This window comes from Oryctolagus cuniculus, chromosome 10, assembly GCF_051225735.1.
Source record: "Oryctolagus cuniculus isolate XC-2025 breed Fujian yellow rabbit chromosome 10, ASM5122573v1, whole genome shotgun sequence".
Classification (NCBI taxonomy): Eukaryota; Metazoa; Chordata; class Mammalia; order Lagomorpha; family Leporidae; genus Oryctolagus; species Oryctolagus cuniculus.
In genome coordinates this window covers 10166583-10192719 of record NC_142876.1, presented here as the reverse complement: position 1 = coordinate 10192719, position 26137 = coordinate 10166583, and the positions used below count along the sequence as shown (strand labels likewise).

Genomic DNA, 26137 nt, shown 5'->3' with positions numbered 1-26137 from the left:
TTATTAAAAATTATATATGGCCGGCGCTGCGGCTCACTAGGCTAATCCTCCGCCTTGCGGTGCCAGCACACCGGGTTCTAGTCCCTGTCGGGGCGCCAGATTCTGTCCCAGTTGCCCCTCTTCCAGGCCAGCTCTCTGCTGTGGCCAGGGAGTGCAGTGGAGGATGGCCCAAGTGCTTGGGCCCTGCACCCCATGGGAGACCAGGATAAGTACCTGATTCCTGCCATCGGATCAGCGTGGTGCGCCGGCCGCAGCGTGCCAGCCGCGGCAGCCATTGGAGAGTGAACCAACAGCAAAGGAAGACCTTTCTCTCTGTCTCTCTCTCTCACTGCCCACTCTGCCTGTCCAAAATATATATATATATGTATATATGTATGTATATATATGTGTATATATATATATATATTTGAAAGGCAGAGTTACAGAGAGGGAGAGGGGGAGGGAGAGAGCTAGCTATCTTCATCTGCTGACTCATTCCCCAAATGGCCTCAATGGCCAGGGCTGAGTCAGGCCGAAGCCAGGAGCCAGGAGCTTCTTCCAGTCTCCCGTGTGGGTATAGGAGCCCAAGTACTAGGCTGCTGGTTTCCCAGTTGCATTAACAGGAAGCTGGATTGGAAGTGGAGCAGCTGGGTCTCAAACCAGTGCTGGTATAGGGAGCCAACATTGCAACAGATTTTTTTTTATCATTTGTAGACTATCATATTTAAATGGATATCTTCATTGTCATATAATTAATGCATTAAAACAGTACACGTATTTAATACGATTTGAAGAGCTTGGAAACATGCACATAACCACAAACCATGACAGCAGTCGGGGTCATGGATGTATCCATCACTTCATGGCTCCTTTTTTGTCATAAAAAGTCTTGACATGAGGTAAAAGTCTTGACATGAGGTAAAAGTCTTGACATGAGGTCAATGGTTCAATAAAATTTTCCAATACAGTATGGTTGACACAGGCATTGTGTTGTATAGAAATGTGGGGAGCAACTCGGACTAGACTAAGTTACTGGAATTAAGACTTATTCTATGCATCTGCTCTCCCACAATATGGTGCTGGGAGAGGAGAAAACAGCTTCTACACAGCTGCCTCCAGTTCAACCAATAAACTGTAGGACTTGCTCCTGATTGGAGGAGAGCAGCGTACTCGGCGTGTGGGCAGCCGAGTTAGGATTGGCGGAGGAGGGCTATAAAGGAGGAGAGAGACGGCATGCACCAGGAACATCTAAGAGGAACATCTAAGGGGAACACCTGTGCAGCCCCCGAGAGAGCCGGCCGGCGGTGTGCCGCTCCCCTGCGGAAGTGGGGAATGCGGCCAGGGGGAACTGCCCTTCCACGGAGGTGGAAGGGATAGTAGCCAACCCGGGAAGAACCAGCAGCAAACCCGGGGAGGGCCGAGCAGACGAAAGAACAGCGCAGGGTCCTGTGTCGTTCCTCCACGAAGAGGGGGAGCGACATAGAAAGTCTCCAGAATGTATTCATTTTGTGTAATTGAAACAAGATTTCCTGAAGTAATGACTTCCCATCTTCTCCTCTCCACACCTACCACCCCCAATCCCAGCAACCACCATTCTTCTCTCCACTTGGATGAATTTGACTGTTTCACACATCTCATACAGGTGGAACCATACAACATTTATCTACTGTGTCTTGCTTATTTCATTCAGCATAATTTCCTCTAGGTTCATCCATGTGGTCACATAAATTAGGATTTCCTTTTTTATCAAGGCTGAATAATACTCCAGTGGGTGTATATAATCTCATTTCTCTATCCATTCACCTGTCCATGGACATTATATTTCTGTATCTTGGCCAGTCTGAATAATTCTATGATGCCTATGAGAGTTCAGGTAGCTCTCTAAGATTCTGATTGCAGTCCCTTTGGCTATAAACCCAAAGGTGGGATAGCTGATCGCATGGTAGTTTTATTTTTAAATTTTGAAGAAACTTTCTTGGTTTTTGCAGAGTGGTTGCACCATTGTACATTTCTATCAAAAGTGTACAAAGGTTCTAGTTTCTCCATATTCTCACCAATTGTTAGCTTTTCTGCTTTTGACAATAATCAGCCTAACAGGTATGAATGATACCTCATGGTTCTGATTTGCATTTCCTTGATGAATGAGGTTGAGCACGTTTACATACACCTCATTACTGTTTTTTTTTTTTAATAAAAATATTAATTTACTTAAAAGGCAGAGAGTTGGATGGTTGTTCCATCTGCTGATTCACTACCCAAATAGCCTCAAATGGCCAGGGCTTGGCCACAGCAAAGCTAGGAGGCTGGAACTTTGATTCTCCCACATGGGTGGCTGAGGCTCGATCTTGGGCTATCCTATTTTGCTTTCCCAGGCACATTAGCAGGAAGCTGGATTGGAAGCAAAGCAGCAGGGGTTTGAACTGGTACTCTTATGAGTGCCAGCATTGCAAGTGGTGGTGGTCTAACCACACTGCATCACAACATGGGTCCTCATTTATGATCCTCTTTGGAGAAATGTCTGTTTAAGTACAAGTGTGCATGATACAAAAACTTCTTAAATCCAAAATATCTTTGAATTTTATTTTCATAAAGTTTTTGAACTGCCCCTCTACTCTGTCCCAGTTTTAACTGAATGTATCTCTCTCTCTCCCCCTCTCTCCCTTCCTCCCTCCTTTCTTCTCTCTTCCCCCCAACCCTCCCTCCTTTCTTCTCTTTTCCCCTCCAACCCCACCTCCCCATCTTCTCTGGTTTTCTCCACCTTTCTCTCAGGATTCTTTGCTTTTTTGGATATTAACCTCTTCGCTGATGGCTTGCACTAGAGTTCCAGGTGTGCCTGAGGATTTTTATCATTGTGCACACCTCGACAAGACTGTGGCCTGATAAAGAAAACAGTCTGAATAAACGGGTTGAGTGCTAGGCTTCTACTCTTCAGACTGAAAAACTTGGGGGCCAGATTGTGGCACAGTGAGTTAAGCCACCACCTGCAAAAGCCACCACCCCTGTATCTTAGTGGGAGATTCAGGTGGAGTCCCAGGCTCCTAACTTTGGCCTGGTCCACTCCTGGTTGTTGTGGCCATTTGAGGAATGAATCAGCACATGGGAGACTCTCCTTTAAGAGTTATCTATTTCTATGAAAGAGAAAAAAACAAGACAAGAAATCTGATCAAGATCTCTTTGGGACGCTGTGGATATGTTGGTCTGACTGAAGGGGAGGGGCTAATCCTTTATTTTCTGGTAGCCTCTTGTAGAATCTTAGATATCTCCAGCGTGGGAGGAAAAGATGAGAGATAAGAACCAATTAGCCATTTTACTACAGATTATTTCAAATTCTATCCTACACAGATATACACACACATAAAGCTAAGTATTAACATCAAAATTTTATATAACATACAGCACTTTAAACATTTCAAATGCTGTTTAAATGCTTAGTGAACTGTATAAGAAATGCATTATTGAATCAATACTATTAAAAAATAACAATTCTAATTGTCAAAATGCATGAAATTTGGTTAAAAGTTTCACAGGGATAAATACAAAGCTTTAAATACTTATTACACATCTATAAAACTATAGATCAAGAAAATTACCATTTGGGTCATAAAAGTTTTAACACAAAATTTTTCGAATCGGTGATTTCAGGCAAAAGAAAATATGGGAGGTAAAAAATGAGGATAGACTACTTAGGATGTTAAAGTAGCTAAATTTTTAACTAAAGTTTTGTTGATAAATAAGTTGATAATGAAATTAATACCATCAAATAGCTTCTAAAAGCAATATAGCAAAAAAACTTTGAAGCAATAAGATAAATAACACCTGAAATATAAAGAGACATCACTAGTATTTGAGGCCAAGTATTTGGGCATGTCCTGTTAGTGTACCCTTGTGTCGTATAGATGGCTTGGAATGTCTTTTCTGAAGTGTGTGTGCATAGACCCTTGGACATGTGTGGAACCCATCCATCAGCTCACATGGAATGCTAACAAGAACTGGGTGGCCACGTCTCTGCTCCAAGGCTATCTCCTTGAAGTGACCTTCTATCTCTTCTAAGATCACACCCCTTCCCTATCAGATTCTCTACTGAAAGCCTGTTCATTACTCCTCAATTGAAATAATTTCCTGTATGATTGTATGTGTTCCTACATTTTTTTCTTCCTTGACTGTGTATGGAACATGTTGTGCTTCCTTAAATAAGAATGTAGTATCAGCTTGCATGGAGAATACGGCCTCATTGTCTTTTGTGACATTGTAGTTTCCTGTGAAAGCTGTGGTTTTTATCTAGGTCTGTTGCTATTTTGTGTTTCCTAGGAACCCTGAGGAGATGAAATGACTCTTTTCGATTGCCTTAAATCTTGAAATTTCATCTAAAACAACTTTTCAAATGGACCCCAAACTGCAGAATAGGGAAAGACTCAATCATGTGAAGTCATTCATATCCACAGCATGATCTTCATCCAGGTGGAAATTTATTCTTAAGAGGAAATTTACACTTATGCACAAATAAGTTCCTCTGAAGTACAGAGACACATTCATATATACACATGGATGTATCTTTTGGAAATAAGAATTCTAAAGATATAATTAGCTTTTAAATGCCTGGTTAGAGTCTCTTGGGGTAAATAATTCTCTCCCATTTCACAACATTTTAGAATTATTGTTCCACCATGTAGTTGCTATGATCTTTATTATTTCAGTTCTGCACACTTCCAAGATTGATGAATGTAGCAAAGTATGGAATCAAATGTAATGAGGACCAGAACTAAATTCTTCTCTTATGACATCAACCAAAGGTCCAAGGGTTCTCAGTTCCAAGTTTGAGTACTGTGGGTTGTCAATCAAAAGCAGAGGCTACCAGTGCCTCCTAAACGACCTAGTGCCATCCACAAGAAGGAAGAAGTATTCACTCAAATGATTTTCTTAAATACTTTTGTTGCCAGCACAAGGTGAAATGGAAAGTTGGAAAAAATCCAGAAAAGCTGGTAAGTATAGGCAGCCACGCCAGATAATTAGAGCAAAACCATACTCGGCATCATATTCTTAAAACTTGTGGAGTACAAATTATCTACAGCTGTGGAGAACGTCTGATATGTAAACAATGGGCAAAATTTTACTTTCTGATCCACATTGTCTGGCTTGGCTCCTTCTGTAAGCTCCTCAGCCAACTTTCCATTTCGCTTTGTACTTTGCAGAATTGGGCAAAAACTGGGCTCCTAAGAAACTAGATAATTTTCATTCTTAATGTTTGTGAAAATAAGTCTGATTATTTAAAATATTTTTTATTCATTGACACAGCATCTCAGTAAATGATTACATCAATATTATTTTTCTGGTTATTTCTAATACTTGATTTAGAAATGTGTGTAGCTCAAGAAAGGAATGACTGTTAGCACTGGAGTGTATTCTTCTTTTTCTTGATCATTCTAAACAAATCAAATAGTTTCAGTATTTACTTTGGGAGAGCTAGCTGGTACATGTTCCCAGATACCTCTGTTTAGCAGAAAAATTTCAGAATAAAATGAATATGAAAAGTACAAACAAAGGAAATCAATTAATATGAGCTTGAAAAGGAGAGTTAAAACTTCCTGGTAAATGGGTTGGGGGAGGGCAAATGAATATTACAAAATTTTAATTCCTGGGACATGAGCCATGAAAACTGGAATATTAAAGAATACAAAATGAAGAAAAGATCAATACCAGCATATCCTAAGTGATATATCATTAGTTATAAGAACTTTTTCCAAAGTAATGTCAGATATTTTACTTCTTGGAAGCCACCTCTTAAACAGGAAAAAAAATGCCAAGACAAAGGAATCAGATTGAATTTCTCCCTTAAATTTTAAAATGGTCGTTGTTTTCACTGCTAGAGATTGTCTACAGCTGTAAATAATTTGCACTCTGAAAGTTATAAGAATGCGGCTAAGTGAAACACTGGTGACACTGGAGGGCAGCCAGGGAGAAAGGGGAGGTTAATTTGATATGTACCGCGGTATCCAAGAAGTTAGTTTATTTCATATGTGGAAAAGAGAAGATAAAACTTATCCAAAATAAAAGTTTATAAACTTAATTCTCCGTATCTTCATTTTTTACAACATTCTTATTTGCTTCTACAATTTCTACTAACTTAAATGAGAAATTCCTCAGCATGTATAATCCTATGCTTATCTTAATTAGGTTATCTGTTAATTATCTTAATACCTAAATATTAAGCAGGTATGCTTAACATTCCCTAAAGCTGAATGCAATTTACTCATTAATAGAAGTTATATTTTTAAGGATATAAAATGCAAAGCTTATATCACTGGCTTAGTGGCTATCATGACATGAAGATTTTGAGAGATGCAAAAATATTCTGATCATTGTCTGAAATATAACCATGTTTGATGCTGATTGGTACTGAAGTATTTGGAAAAACACTAAGATGGCATAAGTAATTCAGTTTCTGCCACCCATGTAGGAGACCTGGATGGGTTCCTGGCTCCAGGCTTTGGTCTGGTCTGGCCGGGCCCTGATGGCTCAGGCATTTGAGGTGTGAATGAATCAGTCAGTAGGAATCTGTTTTTCTCTTTCAACTGAATAAAAATTAACTATAATAACAAAAATTGGGCAGATGAGGGTGGGCATTTGGCCTAGTAAGGTGTTCATGTCCCACATTGGAGCACCTGGGTTCCATAGCCAGCTTTAGCTCCTGATTCTAGTTTCCTGCTAATTCAAACCCGGGCCGGAGGGTGTTGGGGGGAATGGTGATGGCTCAAGTAATTACGTTCCTGCCACCCACATGGGAGACTAAGATTTTGTTCCTGGCTCTTACCTAGGACTGTGTAGGAGTCAGCTATCATAGACATTTAGGGGATGAACCAGCAGAAAGGAGTTCTCTCTCAAATTAAAAAAATAAGAACTAGGCAGGTAATATAGGCCAGTCTATGAAAGACATGATCCAAGACTAGCATCATCTGCTAAGAGGGAAGAATCAGTTGTGACTGTTTGATCTACTTGGGCATCTTGAAAATAGTTGATTTCTCTAAAATTTTTTTAAAGATTTATTTTACCTGATAGTTACAGGGAGGCAGAAGGGGAGGGAGAGATCTTCCACCCTGTGGTTTACTCCCCAAATGACTGCAACAGCCAGAGCTGGACTAATCCAAAACCAGGAGATGCCTTTGGGTCCCCCATGTGGGTGCAGGATCAGAAGTGGAACAGCCAGGACCTGAATTGGTGCCCACATGGGATGCCTGCACCACAGGTAGTGGCTTTACCCTTAGAGTCACAGCGCTAGCCCCTACATTTCTTTTAATTGTAAAAGTTACTACTTTCTGGATCCAAAATCCCTATTTGTCTGTAAATTTTCATTAATTTTCCAAAGATAACATGAAGCTGTGTCTACATTTATAATTTGGTTTTCACTAACTGATTTACTGCTTATGAGTTCATATTGGGTAGCTACCATTTTTATAGAATTCTGATTTCCAGGAATATGTTCTTTTCCCTGACAATCCTGTATTTATCTGTAGCTGTCACCATTTGTTGTGAGAGATACTGAGTTTAATTTCCTCTGCCATGAGACCTAGCTGATTCAGATGAAAAGGATTTTTGCCAAGTCCTATTTTTTTAAAAAAGAAAGATCAAGCCATAATGATTTTGAAACTTCACCCAGTCATTCCATTCAATGAAATATGTTTGTTAAAAAATATCCAAACCCTTATCGTGTAACTGATTTAGTAAATCATATGCTTGTTTACTGTGTGCATTGAATGCCAAGTATATATCAAGCGAATGTGCTGAGGACTGGGGATTAAAAGGTGAACAGGATACAGGAATGCTTTGAAGGAATTGAGAAAGCATACGATGAGAAATAGTCCTGCCTTCTGAGCAAGTAATTTCTACTTACAGTCTCCGATGAATCTTTTTAGAGCTTCTCACTTTGATTAAAAAAGAATACTTGAGGAAACACTAAAACCAGAATTTAGTACCAAAATTTTGAAGAATTAAAGATAATTCCAAGGCAGTTAACATGAGTATGTGGAAAAAGAATCTCCAGCACTTGGCTTACTCTAAATTTGGATAGAGGCTGGTCTGAATACTTGTGCGAGGGTTCTTACTTGAAAGACACTAAGGAATGAAGGGAAGGAGGAGGAGAAATATCCTCCTACTGCTGGTTCACTCTCCAGTTGGCCACAATGGCAGGGTCTGGGCCAGGCTGGAACCAGGAACCTGGAGCTCCTTCTAGGTCTCCTATATGATTTCAGGGGCCAAAGCATTTGGGGCATCTTCTGTTGCTTTCCCAGGTGCATTATCAGGGAGTTGGATCAGAAGTGGAACATTCAGGACTCCAACCAGTGCTCATAGGGGATGCATGCATCACAGGCGATGGCTTCTCCCACTGTACCACAGCATTGGCCTCCTAGTGAGGATCCTTTACCATTCCTGTTCGCTGTCAAATCCCCAAGAACTGCATCTTTTTTTTATGAGACTAACCAATGTTGTCAAACACCTTGCCCAGATCTTATGGTGCCTTGGTAAACAACGAGTGGAAATGCCAAAGATATAGTTGGGTAAAAGTTATTATGTATACACACATGTTTGTGCCTTTATATACGTGTGTGAGCTGGTGGCACATCAGAAAATTAAGAGACAGTTATCAGAGAACAATGATAGGGGCCAGTGCTGTGGTGTAGTAGGTTAAGCATCTGCCTGTGGTGCCAGCATTCCATGTGGGTGCCAGTTCAAGTCATGGCTGCTTCACTTTCAACCAGCTCCCTGCTGACAGCCCAAGTGCTTAGACTCCTGCATCCACATGGGAGACCCAGAAAAAACTTCGGCCAGGCCCAGCCCCAGTGGTTGCGGACATATGGGGAGTGAACCAGTGATGGAAGACCTCTCTATCTCTCTGTAACTCTGCCTCTCAAGTAAAAAATCCTAAGAAGAAAAAAACAATGATAAAGTAGCATGCCATGGGAAACCTAATAGTAAGACTTGCTGATAATTATTTTCCATGTACTGTGTAGCTAGATTTCATGAGGCAGTTAGGAAATACAAAATTTATATTTGTACAGAAAATAAAAAATACATTTCACTGTTATTAGATTTGTATTTTCATGGCAGTTCAATAACCTGTGTCACATATTGGCCTAATAGTGAATTATATTTTATAAGTTAGTATATTTTACTTATTATTGATTCATTTTGAATATAATTTGCTGATGGTTGCATAATCAATAATGTCTGTCTGTTGAAGCAGAGAAGTAGAAAATCATGCAGTGAGGGAAGGAGAAAGGTGGCAAAAATACAGCTGACTATAGAGATGAATTATATCAGCAATTCTACAGACTTGTCATTGACTATAAGAAGTTCTGGTAACTTAGGAAAACTTTCTGGCAAATAAAACAATCTTATGAAGATATAACTTGCATTACATACAATTCACCCATTTATGCAATTCAATAGGTTTAGTGTATTTATAGAATTGTGCATCCATCATTATTATCACTTATAGAACATTTTATCAATAAAAATAACAGAAAATCAAGAAACAGTATACCCATTTTTAGTCACTCACTATTTCCCCTTAATGGCAATTGTACACAAATAATCTAATTTGTAACTGTATATAATTTGCCCATTCTTGATATTTCATATGAGGTGTCTTGTAACTGTTCATAGAAAATGTGTACTATGAAATAACTATACACAAATTTCCCAAAATGTTTGCACAACCTTTTATTTACGAGTATTTTAAGTACCTTTTACAATATAATTTTATGTGAATGGAATCATGTTGTCTTTTTTTTTTTCTGACTGCTTTAACTTATGTTTGCAAGCTTCCTTGACACTGTAGCACATTTAACTACTTTTTGTTGCTTAATTATGTTACATCATGTGGATAAATCAGACTTTGTTTATGATCAGGTAATGGGCATTGGGTTATTTCCACTTTGTTGTCTAGTGTGAGTAATGCTGTTATAGACTTTTATATACACATTTTTGTGTGGCTGTAGGTTATTTCAATGCAGTTTCAAAAGGTGTGCATTCTGAAGACATGCCAGGTGGTCCTCCAGAGTCGCAGCATTGTTCTGTTCCTACCACAGCATAGGAGACTTGCATTTCTTTCAGAGCCCAATACTTGTGACTGTGTCTTTTTATTCTAGCCTTCCCACTGAGTGCAGAGGAGTATGCCATTGTTGCTTTCATTTGTATTTCATAGTGACTAATGATCAGCATCTTTGCATGTGACTGTTAGCCATCTGGGAACTTTCCTTGGATAATTCCAATGGCTCGGTTCTGACTGTTTCCACAAGTTTTTGTGTTTTGGGGCCCAGGGTTTCCTATTCCATTATTTTTGCTGATGTCCCCTGGTTCTGAAATACTTTTTCTTCATTTAGAATGGATCGTCTTGGTACAGATCTGTAGTAAATTTTTTCTCTTCTATTGTCATATGCTCTGAAGGGATCTGGATTGTTGTCATAATGACAAGATGATAATCACACCAGGTGAGCAGATAATAGTGACTGATATGTTGGAGGTCTTGCTAAGACACATACCTGCCAAGGATGAAGGAAAAATCCTACCACATTCTGTAAAAGTTTTAGGTATATAGGGTAACACATTCAGATTAGTGCATCATGGTAACAAATCCACATGGATACACTTACCGTAGCTCACACATGGGTAGAGAGAGACAACAAGGTCATGAAAAGTACAAAAGTGCCTTCATTGCTTAGCTGATCATAGATCCTGGGTGGTAGTCTTCTTTGTGCTTATTAGTATTGTTTTTGAAATAAACATCAATGATTATGTAATAGATATTATCTTTAGATGAAAACATATTTAAAAGTTCCCAGAAAACTAATAAGAAAAGAATGTGTGGGTGGACAGGAAGAAATTTGGACATACAATTTTTTTCTTCTTGCTGAAGTCAAGAATCTTTATCTGTAAAATAGTGATTTTATTATAGTAGTTGTTTTCCAAAGTGCTCTGTAGAGTCTGAGGATTTTATGGATGGCCTCTAAGGGCCATTGTTGGAGAAAATTATGTGAGAAGAGTTTCCAAGTGGGCAGATTTTCAAGCTCTATTCCAAGTAAGCATTAATGAGAGAAATTTCACTTTTAACATAATTGACTTCTGTATAGCATCATTTTTTTGTTTCTTAAAGAATTCCATTACCTAAAAAATATTGAAAGCCAATGAGGTAAAGAATTTATTAGATTAATTCCAACACTATGGTGTCAAAATATTAACAAACTTTGTTGCATTGCCTAGAGCTTATCTGAGTTTTGCTTGCATAATGAGCTGGAGGAAAAAACAGAGCAGAAAAATCTTGGGCTAAGAGTATCTTAAAGATTTTTATAACAACATACTGCCAAGCCCTTGGCGATTATTTTAATTAAAGTGATACTGCAATATATATTAATTTTAATCTTAACTATATAAGATATTATAAATGTAGTTATAGTCACAGATATTTGAGGGTTTTTAGAGATCAGTATTAAAGATCCTCAATACTGAAGTTACCTTTGTTATAAACACCTTGTGTTAACTTCTGTTATTTAACCAGGAAGTTAATTTTTCTGTTATTTTCATTAATATGAATACACTTTCTATTTGAGAAGACAATTCTAATCCTGCTTTTATATGTCTTAACAAATGAATCATCATTGAATTCTTTTTAAAAGGCAAACTTCTTGGCATATTTTTATTTTTGTACTTCAAGAATATGGATTAAATTATATATCAATTTCACTTATGACCAAAAGTTTTCCATTTTTATTGATTTGGTGCTTTTAAAATTCATGAAGAAAATCAACATATGTAGTTGTGTCCTTATTGTGTAGTAATATATGGGCATAAAATCATTTTTCAATTTTTTAAAAATGTTTCTTGATTCCTCTTTTCTATACCACAATTTTTTAAAAGTACATGAAGTTATGTCTTGGTAAAGGGAGATATGTAATGAAAATGGTAGTGTCCTTATTTAATTAGCTAATGGCAGTACATATTTTAGTTCTATTAATACTTAGTGGATGATTTTGTATATCTTTTGCTGTCACACTAGAGTTTTAATATTCTCAGTCATCTGTGATCTGCCCTCAATGGATATTCCCTTTCTGCTGTCCAGAGATGCCATTTTAGCTCTCTCATTTCTGTTAGTGGGAAATCAAATAAATTTGAGTTAATCAGCATTGATTAGCCAGAATTCAATGAAATCCTGAGGGAAATATTCAGTTAAGTGTTTAGAATAAAAAGAATGCCATTCACTTCTTCATGTCTGTGAGATTATGCAAGCCATAACTTTCACAACATAATAAAAACATACACCATTGTTTCCAAAAGAGACTTTAATCTTGGCTTGAACATTCAGCTGTGTTTGTGATTATTATTTTTCATTAATTTGAACCTATACTATTGCTATATTCTACTGCTGTCCTACTGCTGTTATTAGTATTATTATACCTGCCAGGCAGCCAGTGCTCTTTCTAAATGCTAGAGTCTGGAGGTCTGCATTCTGTTTTCCAGACTCAGAGTAATCTTCCCACCAAACTGCTGACCTCGTTTTGTCGATGAGTGACTAGTCCAGTGGAGGCTGGTGCAATGGCTGCATCTACTTACCCAGCACACCTGACCTCTGGAAGGGGTTGAGAGGGAGGCAAAGCCCATTTTCAGGCAGGTCTCATGTTATGCTGTGGGTAGAGACCAGGGAAGCAGATTCTAAATGTCTGCGAGCTAAATTAAGAAAGCCTTGTTGTATGGATTCCTTTTGTGTTTTTCACTGCCAGTGGGGGTCACTCTTCTTTATTCTTTGGTATTTCTTATGGTCTTGAAGTTCCCTGAGCCTTTGTTGTTCATCTCTCCTTGACTCTAGTGTTTACACCAGGACCCTAGTCAGAGAGGTCACCTTTATTTAGAAGTCAATTCTTCAGGCATTAAACTCCATCTTCTAAGCCGCTGCTGTGTGTGTTAGTGGTAGAGGAAAGATCCTAAGGCCCTGTGGCCAGGCAGGTAGCACTGTGATGCTAGGTTTATGCTGTGCTAGGATTTTCTCTAGGTACTGTGGGAAGGTTGGTTTGTGGCTTTGTGGCTGTCTTCTGTTTTGGATACTGTGTGTTGTAGTTTCTGTCACTTTGATGTCCCTGTCATCAGATCCTATCTGCCTCTGATGTGTAGAAATCTCAAAGTATGTCTTGTTTGATGTATCTGTTTCAGCACTGTTATGGGATTATCTCTTAAAACAACAAGAACACTATTCTATTAAGGGGGTAGGAGGTGAGAAGAGAAAATCGGAAATGCAGTCTGTTCTGATAACCTTGAGTTCTTTGAAATGTTTTGTGTCAGGTTTGAAAATTGATACTCAAGACACTCCATATTTTACTTTTTCCTGAATGGAAATTTTATAATAATTCTAATGGTGCTTTGCTAAATCATGATTATTTATGCATGTGTCATTTATAATTCTTGAATATTTGTTTGCCTCAAATATACTCTAAAGCTTAAATATTTATTAAGAGACTTCAAGCCTGGTCAATGTCATGATCCAAGTGCATGCTAAAAGTAATTTAAAGGATAATTGTATGCAGTACTTTATGAATTCATGCCTTATAGTAGATTTGGTCTTGTTTCTTACCAAAGTGTATGCTTGCCATTAAAATATTATTTATATATATCCTTATAATGTGAGAAAAAACAATTTTCTACATGTACATATCTTTCTCCCATATTCTTATAGTGAAATTAAGTATAAAGTCTAATATAGGCTACATGTTTAGTAACAAGTTTTGATCTCTTAGAATTTCATTCAAATGAAAACAATTTATTTGCAAGGCAGAGCTCTGGTGGTTAAGTAATACTGGCATCCCATATGGATGTGGGTTCTAGACCTAGCTGCTCCACTTCCAATCCAGTTCCCTGCTAATGTGCCTGGCAAGGTAGTGGAGGATGACATAGGTGTTTGGACCCCTGCATCTGCAAAGGGAAACCTGGAGGAAGCTCTGGGCACCTAGTTTCGGCCTGACACAGCCTTGGCCACTGCAGCCATCTGGGGAGTGAATCAGCAGATGCAGGATCTTTCTCTCTCCATGACTCTGCCTTTCAAATAAATGACAGAAAGGGAAAGGTACACACAGAGAAATCTCTTTGGCTGGTTTACTTCCTGAATGCCTGTAAGAGCTGGGCAAGGCCAGGTGTAAGCCAGGAGCCTGGAACTCTATCTGGGTCTCCCACATAATGGCAAGAACATCATTTGCTGGCTCCCTTGCACATTAGCAGGAAGCAGGATCAGAAGCGTGGCAGAGCTGGGACTTGATCCAGGTACTTCAAAATGGGATGCTGGTGCCCCAAAGCTTAACCAGCGGTGCCACATTGCCTTGCCTTTTCACTAAGGCTGTAGATTATGCAGTAAGCATTACTGTTTTGGTAAATTTTGTTTTGTTCAGTTGGGATATAGGAGCAACTGATATAAAGAACCAACTGAAATGACAACTGCTTATGATATTAAAAAATGACACTTTTATTCTCTTTGAAAGAGTGTAGGTAGTGCTTTTTATAAGAACTCAACAAGGAAAGGGTAGCAGAAATCAACGAACTTTGCTAAAGAGTGAAAGAACTCATGATATGTGGAGAAAATTCATCCACAAGTGGTTTCATCTTGCTGCCAAGAATATTTATGAACGTTAACCAGAACAATTATGCATTGAAGAGGATTAGTTCTGTCTTGAAAGATTATTTAGCAAGGGCTGTCCAAACAATTATAATTTAAGGATTCAGAAGTGAGATGTGTTTTCTAAATCAATTTAGCATAATTAGTTTTTCTGTACGTTGTCTTCTGCATTGTAAACGTGTAGACAATCTTTCCTGAGGAAGGTCAAAGTAAATTGTAACTTAATATAGTTGCTGAATAGTTCAAGTACTATCGTACTGATGAAAAGTACTTTTAACTGTGTTCTTTTAATATAAAACAGTGCTTAGACTTACATGAAAGATGCAGACTGAGTTCCAAATGAGTCAAGATCAAACTACCTGAGCCACTGCCTGTTGTCTCCTGGGGTATGTTTTAGCAGGAAGCCAGAATCCGGTGGAGCTGGGACTTAAACTCAGGCATACTAGAAAGGGATGTGAGTACCCTAAGCAGTGATCTGACCACCACACCAAATAGCCACTCTAGGTTTTGTAACATTTTTTGTTTTCAATCTTATAAATTCCATTCTCTAATCCACACAGACTATGAAAATACGTCAGTAGGGTGTGTTGGGGTGTGTGTAATAGGATCATACTTAATGTTTTAGTAAGATAAATTTTAAAGACTTCTAGTCTAACTTCCTGTCATATATATGGGAAATAAGGTTTGGAACAATGGGATCATTTTATCTAAGGCCACAAGGTGCACAACTGGTCATTAGCAGAGCTAAGCCACATCTTAGTCTCATGTTACCACTGTTCCATCACTCTAAACAGCAAACTTAACTGACAGAAATTTTGCCTCATCAGAAACTTTTTTTTGTGTTCACACTGCATGGGCTGTTGATAACTACTGGTTAGGGGACAGGGTGTGCTGCTAAATACCATGCAATGAACAAGTGGCTTTAGCTTAACCAAGTAGTACCTGGTACAAATGTCAACAGTGCAGAGTTTGAGAAGCCTTTCTAAAAAGCTGAGTACATCTTACAATTAACAGTTAAACACCTACTTCTTCTGTTAGTTCCAAAATCCAATGACTAGGGCCTGGCCTTAGGGTGCAGTAGGTTAAACCAATGCCTGTGACCATGGCATCCCATATCAGAGTAATGTTTTTAGTTCTAGCAGCTCCACTTCCAATCCAGCTTCCTTCTAATTTGTCTGGGAAGGAAGTAGAAGATGGCCTAATTATTTAGATCACTGCCACTCATGTGCGAGACCTGGGTGGAGTTTTGGGCTCCTGACTTCAACTTGGACAAGATTTAAGTGTTGCTGCCATTAGGGAAGTGAACCAATGGATAGAAGATCTCTTTCTCTCCATGTGTTTGTGTGTGTGTGTGTGTGACTACTCTTCCTTTCAAATTTTTTTATATAAACAATCCAATGACCAGAGGCAGGCATTTGACATAGCAGCTAAGTCAACAGTTAATGCTCTCATTTCATCAGAGTACCGAGGTTCAAGTACTAGCTTCACTCCTGATTCCAGCTTCCTGCAAATGCAGACTCTGGGAGCAGCAGGTGATGGCACAAGTAGTTGGGTCCCTGACACCAGGAGAAAGACTTAGATTGAGTTCTGTCTCCTGGTTTTGATCCGGCCCATTCCCAGTCATTGAAGGCTTCTGTGGAGGGAACCAGCAGATGGAAGTGTGCCCTCTTCCTCCCTCCCCCTCTTCTTGTCTCCTCCTTTCCCCCTTGTACCTCTTTCCCATCCTTTCTCCCTTTCTCCTTCTCAAAATTCTAAAAATATACAAGTACATATTTCTAATTTACTTTACTTTTATTTTTGTAAAGATTTATTTTTATTTGAAGGAGTTACACACAGAGAGAAGGAGAGGCAAAGAGAGGTCTTCGATCTGCTGGTCCACTCCTCAATTGGCCGCAACGGCTGGAGCTTCACTGATCCAGAGCCAGGAGCTACTTCCGGGTCTCCCACGTGCGTGCAGGGGCCCAGGGACTTGAGCCATCTTCTGCTTTCCCAGGCCATAGCAGAGAGCTGGTTGGAAGTGGAGCAGCCGGGACTCAAACCGGCGCCCATATGGGATGCTGGCACAGCAGGTGGTGTCTTTACCTGTTATGCCACAGCACTGGCCCCTCTAATTTACTTTTCTACAACTTGTTCAATTCTGAGGTGTTCTCATTTTTATCTTTTAGTGCCTTCAGATAACATACAATCATACATCCCATTGATACTTTTATACTTTTGTCCATGTAGCCATTAATTTCTTTGCTCCTTTGCAAAAGATTCAAAGATACAATATTACCTCCTTTAGAAATTCATGATTTGTTGGGGAAACAGACATGTAGATAAGTACGTGGAGACAGCCTTTGGCTTTAGCATTAATTCTTTTGTGGGAATTGGAAAATGCTTCATAGACATAGTGAGAAAATGATGCAAAGTTGCATGACAGTTGTGAAGTTTGTTGTGGGAGTTTTCAATTACATAATTTCATCTGAAATTCCCAATTAGATGATAAAGATTTGAAGTAAAACCAGCTTTGATTAATATTTATTTACCTTATTTCTCCAGTTAGACACATTTACAAATTTGCAATGACCGGCAGTTCCTAATCCAATCAATATGACTACGAGAGGAAACTGATGACAATGGTTAATCAGATGAAGTTGTCTTTTACTCCCATTGCTGAAAGCCCAAATGAGGCCCGTCGCATCACTGGGTTCTCCTGCTTTCTTAATGTGTGGTTTCCACCTGAATCATGGCTTAAGATCTTCAATATTATGTCACACTGGCTTTCCATCTCGAACTTCCTAAACTTGTACATGCAAGCAGGAAGAAGAAAGACCTGAAATGGCCTGGCATACACATTAGAAGGGCAACACATTTCTAAAAATGACCACTAGACTCTCATGTGTCACTGGCAAAACTGTGCCATATAGCCAAGGAAGTTTTTAGGGGAGGCATGGTAACAATGGATTATTTTTAAACAAACACATTGCTGTGTCAAACAAAAATAGAAAATTATCTTCACAGGAAACATGGGAAGACAAGTAGAAGAAGCCAAGGAGGGCCTAGTACTTGAAATGGAATTGGAATCCACTAAAAATTCAGCCTGCACTGATGTATACTGAGCCCATTAAGATATTGTAAACTTGCCAAACAATTATAAAAACTCTTATGCTGAATTTTCTCATTGCTTTTTCTTATGCTTCAAGTGATTGCTGTGAGATGTGAGATTTGGAAAGTTAAGATAGTAAAGGGGTGTGTGTAGAACTGTGTTATAAACCATAGCATGTGTGGCATTTGAACTAGGATAGAGATGTTGGGTTACTCCGTCTCTAGGATTCTGTAGGTCCCAAGCTACAACTGACTGAAGAACTTGTTATCCATACTTGGCAATAAAGAAAAAACAGGACATTCACTCCACTTTCTGGCTCTTAGTAGTAGAGTTGTGTGGGCACCTTCACTTGAGAAAGCTGTGAGGCAGACAATATCTTCCATATGTAGTTAGATTTTACTAGTCAGTAATTTGCAAATATGACAGTAAAAATTATTGTGATGAGAAAAAAACCTGATTTGTGTGGGTTCTGAAGAGACAAAAGGGGATAAAGGTAAGACAGAAATCAACGTTTCTTTCAAGTTTTGATATAAAGATGAATTATTGCAGTTGAAGGGTGAAGTGGGAAAAGGATCCACAAATAACAAAGGTTTCTGGCTTTACCATCTGGTGGGTGGTAGTACCATTATTTAAGATTGAGATTACAACACACAGCGGAGGTTTGGAAAGAAATGTAAGATGTATGATGTTTGGAGGCTATTGAGACATTTAGATGGCTTCAAGTTAGCATTTTGTTAGGCTGTTGGAAATACATCTGAGTCTTGATAAACTTTCATGGACAGGTCATATATACTTGGGAATTCTATGTGTAGTAGCTTTCTAGGGTTGCTGTAATAAATCACATAAATTTATGGCTTAAAGCAACAGACATTTATTGTCTCTCAATTCTAGAAGCTGAAGATCCAAACTGAAGGTGTCAGAGCCCAGAGGAAGAAGCTATCTTGCTTCCCCCTGCTCCTGATGGCTCTTGGTTTATAGGTACATCACTCTAAACTCTGTTTTGCCCTTGGTATTCTCTCATGTGTGTCTGTGTCAAAATTCCCACCTTTTTATAAGGACATCAGTCATTGAATTAAGGCCCACACTAATTAAGAATTGCATCATTTTACCTTGATGACATCTGCAAAGATCCTATTTCCAAATAAGCTTTCTTTCATGGTACAGGGGGATAGGATTTTCACAAGTCTTCTCAGAGGACACAGTTCAATTCAAAGCAATATGTATGGTAAAAGATTGTTCAAAAACAGATGTCAAACCCCAAAGGAAGATTTGGAGTAAGAATAGTACCAGTGATGATCCCTTGGGGAAAATTTACCATTAAGATGAGAGGAAAGTGATAAAAGAAAGCATAAGGACATAACACAATCACAAAGTCAGGAAAAAATAATTCAGAAGCCAGGAGTGGCAAATATATCATGAAGAAGAGAAAGTACTTGAAGGTTAAAAATCTTCAGACACTTCTGGTAGCATTAGGATAGGAAATATAGCACTGAATCTCTTGCTAATGATGGAGGAGAACACATTTAGGTATAGGGAGATAATTTAAGAGGACATTTCAGTGATCTAGGAAGAGTCTGATGGTTGAACCAGACTAGTGTCAGTGGGAAGAGAGAGAGGGCTGGACAAGCTATTGTAGTACACTAAGAAGAACTGGTACTGGGCTCAGTAGAGTAGAGGAAAGAATTAAAGATGGGTTCCAGGGCCGGCACAGTGGCTCACTTGGTTAATCCTCCGCCTGCGGCACTGGCATCCCATATGGGCGCCAGTTCAAGTCCCGGCTGCTCCACTTCTGATCCAGCTCTCTGCTGTGGCCTGGGAGGGCAGTGGAGGATGGCCCAAGTCCTTGGGCCCCTGCACCCACATGGGAGACCAGGAAGAAGCACCTGGCTCCTGGCTTCGGATCGACACAGTGCCGGCTGTAGCGGCCATTTGGGGAGTGAACCAATGGAAGGGAGACTTTTCTGTCTCTCTCTCTCTCTCTGTCTATAACTCTACCTGTCAAATAAAAAATAAAGGATCGGTTCCAGGAGTCTTTAGCATGCTGTAAGAGTTGGCGTTTATTGAGATAATGCCGAAAGTCCATGGAGAGAGGACTTTATTAAACATGTCAATGCATGGCTGGCATTTTCTGGAGGAGGGTATGCAGTGCTGATGAACACAACTGCAGACAGAAATCCAGAATATGGCTGGGCCATCTGGAAATAGATGGTCGGTGGAACAAGGAGGATGGGTGGCATTGGCAAAGGAAGGGACGCAGAGATTAATCTGAGAAGGTACCTGATGTGCACAAGGATGGGAGAATGAGGCATAATGAGTAAAAGAAGGGGCAGCAAGAAGATTGAAGGGATTAAGAAGGGTACTGGGCCAATATCAGAGATGTCTTCATGTGGGCAGGGTTGTGCAGAACCCCTAAAAGTGTAGATGTTAACTAGAAGGAGGACCAGGGAGGCATTTGTGAACTTCCACAAGCAGGTGGACTTTTATTCATGAACATGTGCGTCTCTGTGTTTTCACTGTGATGTGATCAAGGATGCAGTGGGGCTCTTGGCTAGAACTTTCTCAATCATTTGACCATGAAAGAGTATAGTACCTGGGTGTGAACATGACTGAATTAAAAGAGAAATTTAAAAAAGTGAAATTCATTGGTATAAGTGAAATTGACTGAATGATTTATGATTAACATCTCATGAGGAAAATCCAGACAAGAGAGAGACTTCAAGGGTAGTGGAGAGGGAGTTGTAGTTGAACAAGTTTAGCTCAAAGGTATTAGCTGGCTTTAAATGGGAGAAAGACTACTTTTTCCATTGCATCAGAAAGTAAAAGAGGAAGGACACTGTTACATGGAAATGGATTAAATGATTAAAACTATTGCTCAATTAAGAGTAAGCCTCCGAATTGAGAAGAAAGAGTAAGATTGTTTGAAGACATTTATTCACCTACTTTCAAGTGCTGTTTTGTGTAATTTGTAAGCAGCAAATTGACTGTATTTCCCCTACCCTCTTACCTTTTTCTTGGGGTGCTTCGTGCTGCCAGTTTCAGTCTGGGAAGTGCTCTTTCATGTGGTCTGCGGCAGTGCCTTCACCAGCGCACTTCCTGACAGCTGAGTTCTGTCGCTGGAAAGCCACTCAATTCTCCCCCAAGGAAGGGGGCCAGGAGCTCAGCGGGAGCCCTGGAGACTGCAGCTCACAGTTCCTGCCAACATGGCTGCAGTCGAGGGTTTTGACAGGCAGCTTACGCATCATGATTTGTATACTTAAATATTTATTAAATATGATTTCTTTTTGTTTTGGTAACAATACAAATCAGATCGGGCAAATGATGTTTTCTGTTGTTCCTGTTATCTGCAATGTCAGTTCCCTTTAAATAGTTTGCAGATAGAGATTTTAATACTTTTACCATTTTAGCTTTAGTGTTTTCCACTGTTACTAAAAAGTATGTGTTGTCAAACATTGAATGCACTATAGATGGAAGGGGTGGGCGTGCTCTTCCTTTAACTCACAGCACATAGTTTCACATGGGTTGTATGGGAAGCTTTGGATCACACTTAATATTTAATACTTAGGGAACATTAAAAATGATTTTACTTGGTTAGCTCACTTGTGATACGCAGAGTGTGTTGTGGTATGGGTTTTGATGAAACTTCACAACCAATGGGAATCCTTTTTGAGCTTGTGTGGTGTGTCCTTAATACTGGAATAATCCTGTTGGCCAGGACCCCAGAGCTGACTGATGAGAAAAGGAGGCAGGAAATTCTGTTGTTTACACATGTGCCTGCAACTGAGACACGAGATCAGCCCAGCGAGCCCAGAGGGTAAGAGTGCTTAATAGCCTGTGGTTTTCTATTTAATTCTTATACTTTCCTGGTGGAGCAGAGTGTGTTTTGCTCTCGGAGCAGTGGGAAAGACGGTTGCTTATGAGACGTACAGCAAAACTCCTCTAGGCCTTGGAAGCAGGAGGAATCGGAGTTTCCTTTGAATGTGGACTGGGTTTCTTCCCTTCCCCTTCCATCTTTCCATTGTGGGTATTATTTATCCTGACAGCTTGTCACACATTTCCTGTCTTTTAAAAAATAACTGTATGCTAAACAAAACACAGGTAAGCATTTCATCTCTAAGTTTAGACAGTAATAGAATATTTTTATATGAAAACTTTGTAGTTCCACATGAATATGAATTAGTCAATATGTTTGAAGTAATCTATATTCTTGCAGCAAAAACAAAGAAATTATTATGCAAACCCCTGTATCTATGTCTCATGCATTTGATTTTCATTTTGTGAGTCTTCATGCAGAATGTCTATTAATGTGAGCAGAAAAAATACTTCAAACTTAGCACTAATATTGAATTTTTTTTAATATGTTACCTGCATAATGTGGAGGACACGAGAACACAGAATAAAATAACAAAATTCTGTACATAATAAAAAGAAAATTGATGTTTAACTACATAGAAATAAAGTATAGGAATGAAAACGTCTCAGGAAACCATTGGGAAGCATCTGCTTATGTTTACTGCAAAGAGAAATTATAAAATGAATATTGAGTGAGTAATCATAAGAAAGACATTCTAAAGACAAAAAATACAATTAGAAATATGTTAAACTCTTATTTAGTAGACCTGTTAATCCTTTGACTACAATGTAGATTAAAAATGTTGTCTCAAAAATATTAAGTTAAAAAGATGTAAATAATATAGCATCAAAGTAGTTAATGTTTATCAATAGTGGTATTTGCATCACTACTAGTTTTTCTGTTTACTAAAATGATCTGAATATATATTTTTATCAATATATTTTTGTGTAAGAAGCTATTCAACTTTTGAGTAATGTTTTCGTAATAGATTGTTTTGCTGTCAGTAAATATAATTCAGGAGTATTTAGTATATAAGGATATCTTCTACAGTTTCATGAATGCATTAAATTAGAATTGATATGTTAGTGATGTAATATGTGCACAAATCTTAGGTAGTTTTTAAATATTGATTTAAAAAATCTAAATATCAATAAATCTATTCTGAATATATTATAAAATGCTTTGTGTGAATTGTCTCATTTTCTAAAACTTTAAAAATGGTTTTCTTGTGAAATAACAGATCATCTCATTGTCTGCCTTTGACATTCTTATATTTTCATTGGATTCAAAAATTGATCACTAGGATATAGCTTTTTGGATCTTACAATGGGTGTGGCATCAAAATGATCTATGAGCATTTTGGTGTTTTATGTAATAGAGACACAAAGAAAGTGACTATTCTTAAAGTGAAACAGATCAATTTTTCATTTTTATCTGAAGAAATGTGATTTTTTTCTTTTTATGCTGATATTACAAGGTCATTTGAATTCTGACAAAATCTTCAAAAACACCCTCGTTAGCAGGATGTTGGTGCAAGAGGAATTTTAGAGGTTTTGAAGGAGGGGTTCCGCTTCCTGAGCTGTCTTGGGGAGTTAGTGAAACTTGGTTGTTGCTGAAACAAGAAAAGTTTTCTATTTTGCAGAAGTAGTTGACATAAAGGGTTTTGAGGCCTGAATTAGCATAAAGCATGGAAAAAGGTATTGAGCAATCTGCCTCACTGGAGCATAAAAAATGCGCCTTTGTGAAGATCAGAAATTGTCTTCAATTGGTAGAGCAGGATAAATTTTGGGGGCATCTTAAATTCAAACAGAATAATATTCTCCTTGTAAATCATAGAATAGAAACAATTTTAAGTTTTTGAGATGAGATAGAGTATCTGTGCCTCCTTATTTCCTATGTGCAAGATGATTTACATACATATTTACAGTTTTGATAGCTTTGCAGTAAATTAAACTTCAATGTAAATACTTCATTTTACACATGAAGAAACCTGAGGTTCAGAAATGTTAAATGACTTACCTAGCACTATAGATATTATTAGTGCTGGAAATAGGATTCCAAACTATGTCTTTCTGGCTTCAGTTATTTCCAGTATGCTGCACTGGTATTTTAGGAATGTGGACCTGCCACAAGTCAGGCAGGATGGCTTGACATTGGCATTGGAGTAACAGGGTGCAGGGAGTAAGTGAAGAGACTGCGTTCTGAAGATCAATTCCCATATTCGGTAAATCCAAGATGACCTCAATTATATCAGGAGGTCATTCCCTTGGGAATAGAAGAAGAAATTAATATTGCAACTATAGAATAGTTTTTACACTTAAACAGACTATTCTCATGTTCAAAACGTATGCTTTTCCTCACTTATTTCCTTAAATATATTCAAGAAAGGATGTCTTTTATCAGGAAATTTCATCCCTGATTTGCATTCAATACTATTTATTCACAAATAAAACACAAGAGGTGACTGAAAATGATATTGGGAACACATTGGCTTTTCATTTGATATGCAATACCAGTGAATACCTAGTGACTATCTGCTTTAGACTGGATAGACCAAATTATTATCAAAGAAATCGTAAGTTTTATTTCAATGAGTGAAGAGCATACATACAACTTATATTGATAATACGTAATATAGCGTAGTTTGTAGTAAGACAGAATCTAGTCACAACTTTTTCCTCAAATATCTAAACATTAAATACATCATTTTACTTCTCAAAGTAGAATAGGACCAATACTTGGAGTAGGATTCATTTCCTTCTTTATTTCTCATGCTTTGAATAAAATTTTAAACAAGCTTATGTTATAGCAGGGATTTTTGGATATATATGTGTATACAAACAGATTATTGTGCCTACACTATAATATATATACATGTAGATCATTGTGTCTACACTATAAATATAGTATTTCATAGATACTCTATACTACTTTATTTTAAAAGCATCTTACTATTAAGTTTCATGGAAGAAATGCCTTTTTGAATTCTGAAGGAGATGAAGACAGGAAATTAGGTAGCAAAAAAGTTGTATACAAGGCCATTTCATTGAATTCATAGTTTGAATAGGAATGTTAGTATTGTATACTTAAATGTTTTCTGAGTTGATTTATATTTCATGATCCTAAAGAATTATTGCTAGAAACAGCAAAGATATACAAATGTTTCATGTTAAATTTGTCATGGAAGGATTTTTTTTTCAGTAGCTGATGATAGTTGTCCTTGACCTTGAGTAAAAATCATAGACAATTGAAGAATTTACAAATGGTACCTTATCACAATGTCAACCTCCAATTTTTAGAGATAAAACTACCAGGAAATAGAAGAGGCTTTCAGTTACTAAATCAAAAGCGTGCTTCCTTTTTAAAATCTTTACAGGAAATTTATATTCAATATTTTCAAAAACCATTACAATGCTAAAGTTTTCCAAATCATAGAAAAATGAAAAGCTCCTGAATGGGTTTTAATGAGTTGAGCATAGCATTAATACCAAAAATTCAAAAATATGAACTGAAAATGAATTTATATATTGACTTCACTTCAGATATCATTTTAAAAATCTAAATATTAGCTAACAGAAACAACTAGTGCATTCAAATTGTTATGTACCATGACAAAATGGAATGTATTTTAGGAAGCAGTTGTAAGGAAGCTTTCAAAATTTTTTTTTTTAACTTTTATTCAATGAATTAAATTTCCAAAGTACAGCTTATGGATTACAATGGCTTCCCCCCCATAATGTCCCTCCCACCCACAACCCTCCCCTTTCCCACTCCCTCTCCCCTTCCATTCACATCAAGATTCATTTTCGTTTCTCTTTATATACAGAAGATCAGTTTAGCATACATTAAGTAAAGATTTCAACAGTTTGCTCCCACACAGAAACATAAAGTGAAAAATACTGTTTGAGTACTAGTTATAGCATTAAATCTCAATGTACAGCACACTAAGGACAGAGATCCTACATGAGGAGTAAGTGCACAGTGACTCCTGTTGTTGACTTAACAAATGGACACTCTTGTTTATGGCATCAGTAATCACTCTAGGCTCTTGTCATGAGTTGCCAAGGCTATGGAAGCCCCCTGAGTTCACCGACTCTGATCATATTTAGACAAGGCCATGTTCAAAGTGGAAGTTATCGCCTTCCTTCAGAGAAAGGTACCTCCTTCTTTGATGACCCATTCTTTCCACTGGGATCTCACTCGTGGAGATCTTTCATTTAGTTTTTTTTTTCCCCCCAGAGTGTTTTGACTTTCCATGCCTGAAATACTCTCATGGGCATTTCAGCCGGATCCACATGCCTTAAGGGCTGATTCTGAGGCCAGAGTGCTGTTTAGGACATCTGCCATTCTATGGGTCTGCTGTGCATCTCACTTCCCATGTTGGATCGTTCTTTCCCTTTTTTTAAAATATTTATAAAAATATGCAACATTTCACACAAAAATTGTTTATCTTCATAGATGTTGAAAATTTATAAGATTCAAAACTTTTTAAACATTTCATTGAAATATACATAACAAGTAAATTCACTTATTTATAAAGATAAATGAGGAGCTGGCGCTGTGGCATAGTGGGTAA

The 26137-nt window shown here is 38.1% G+C and overlaps 1 protein-coding gene across 7 annotated transcripts in view; it reads left to right on the top strand.

The window, feature by feature from the left end:
• The window catches only part of CCDC102B (coiled-coil domain containing 102B), a 367196-nt gene that overhangs the window by 3066 nt on the left and 337993 nt on the right, over positions 1–26137 (top strand). For 3 of the 7 annotated variants that reach the window (XM_089304988.1, XM_070050067.2, XM_070050058.2), the window contains exon 1: positions 21391–21522. The exons of 3 other annotated variants lie outside the window; for them this stretch is intronic. The gene's annotated coding sequence lies outside the window, so the exon portion shown is untranslated. Of the gene's footprint in view, positions 1–21390; positions 21523–26137 lie in introns of those variants that run through there. One more of the 7 variants, XM_070050063.2, reaches the window with a different exon arrangement.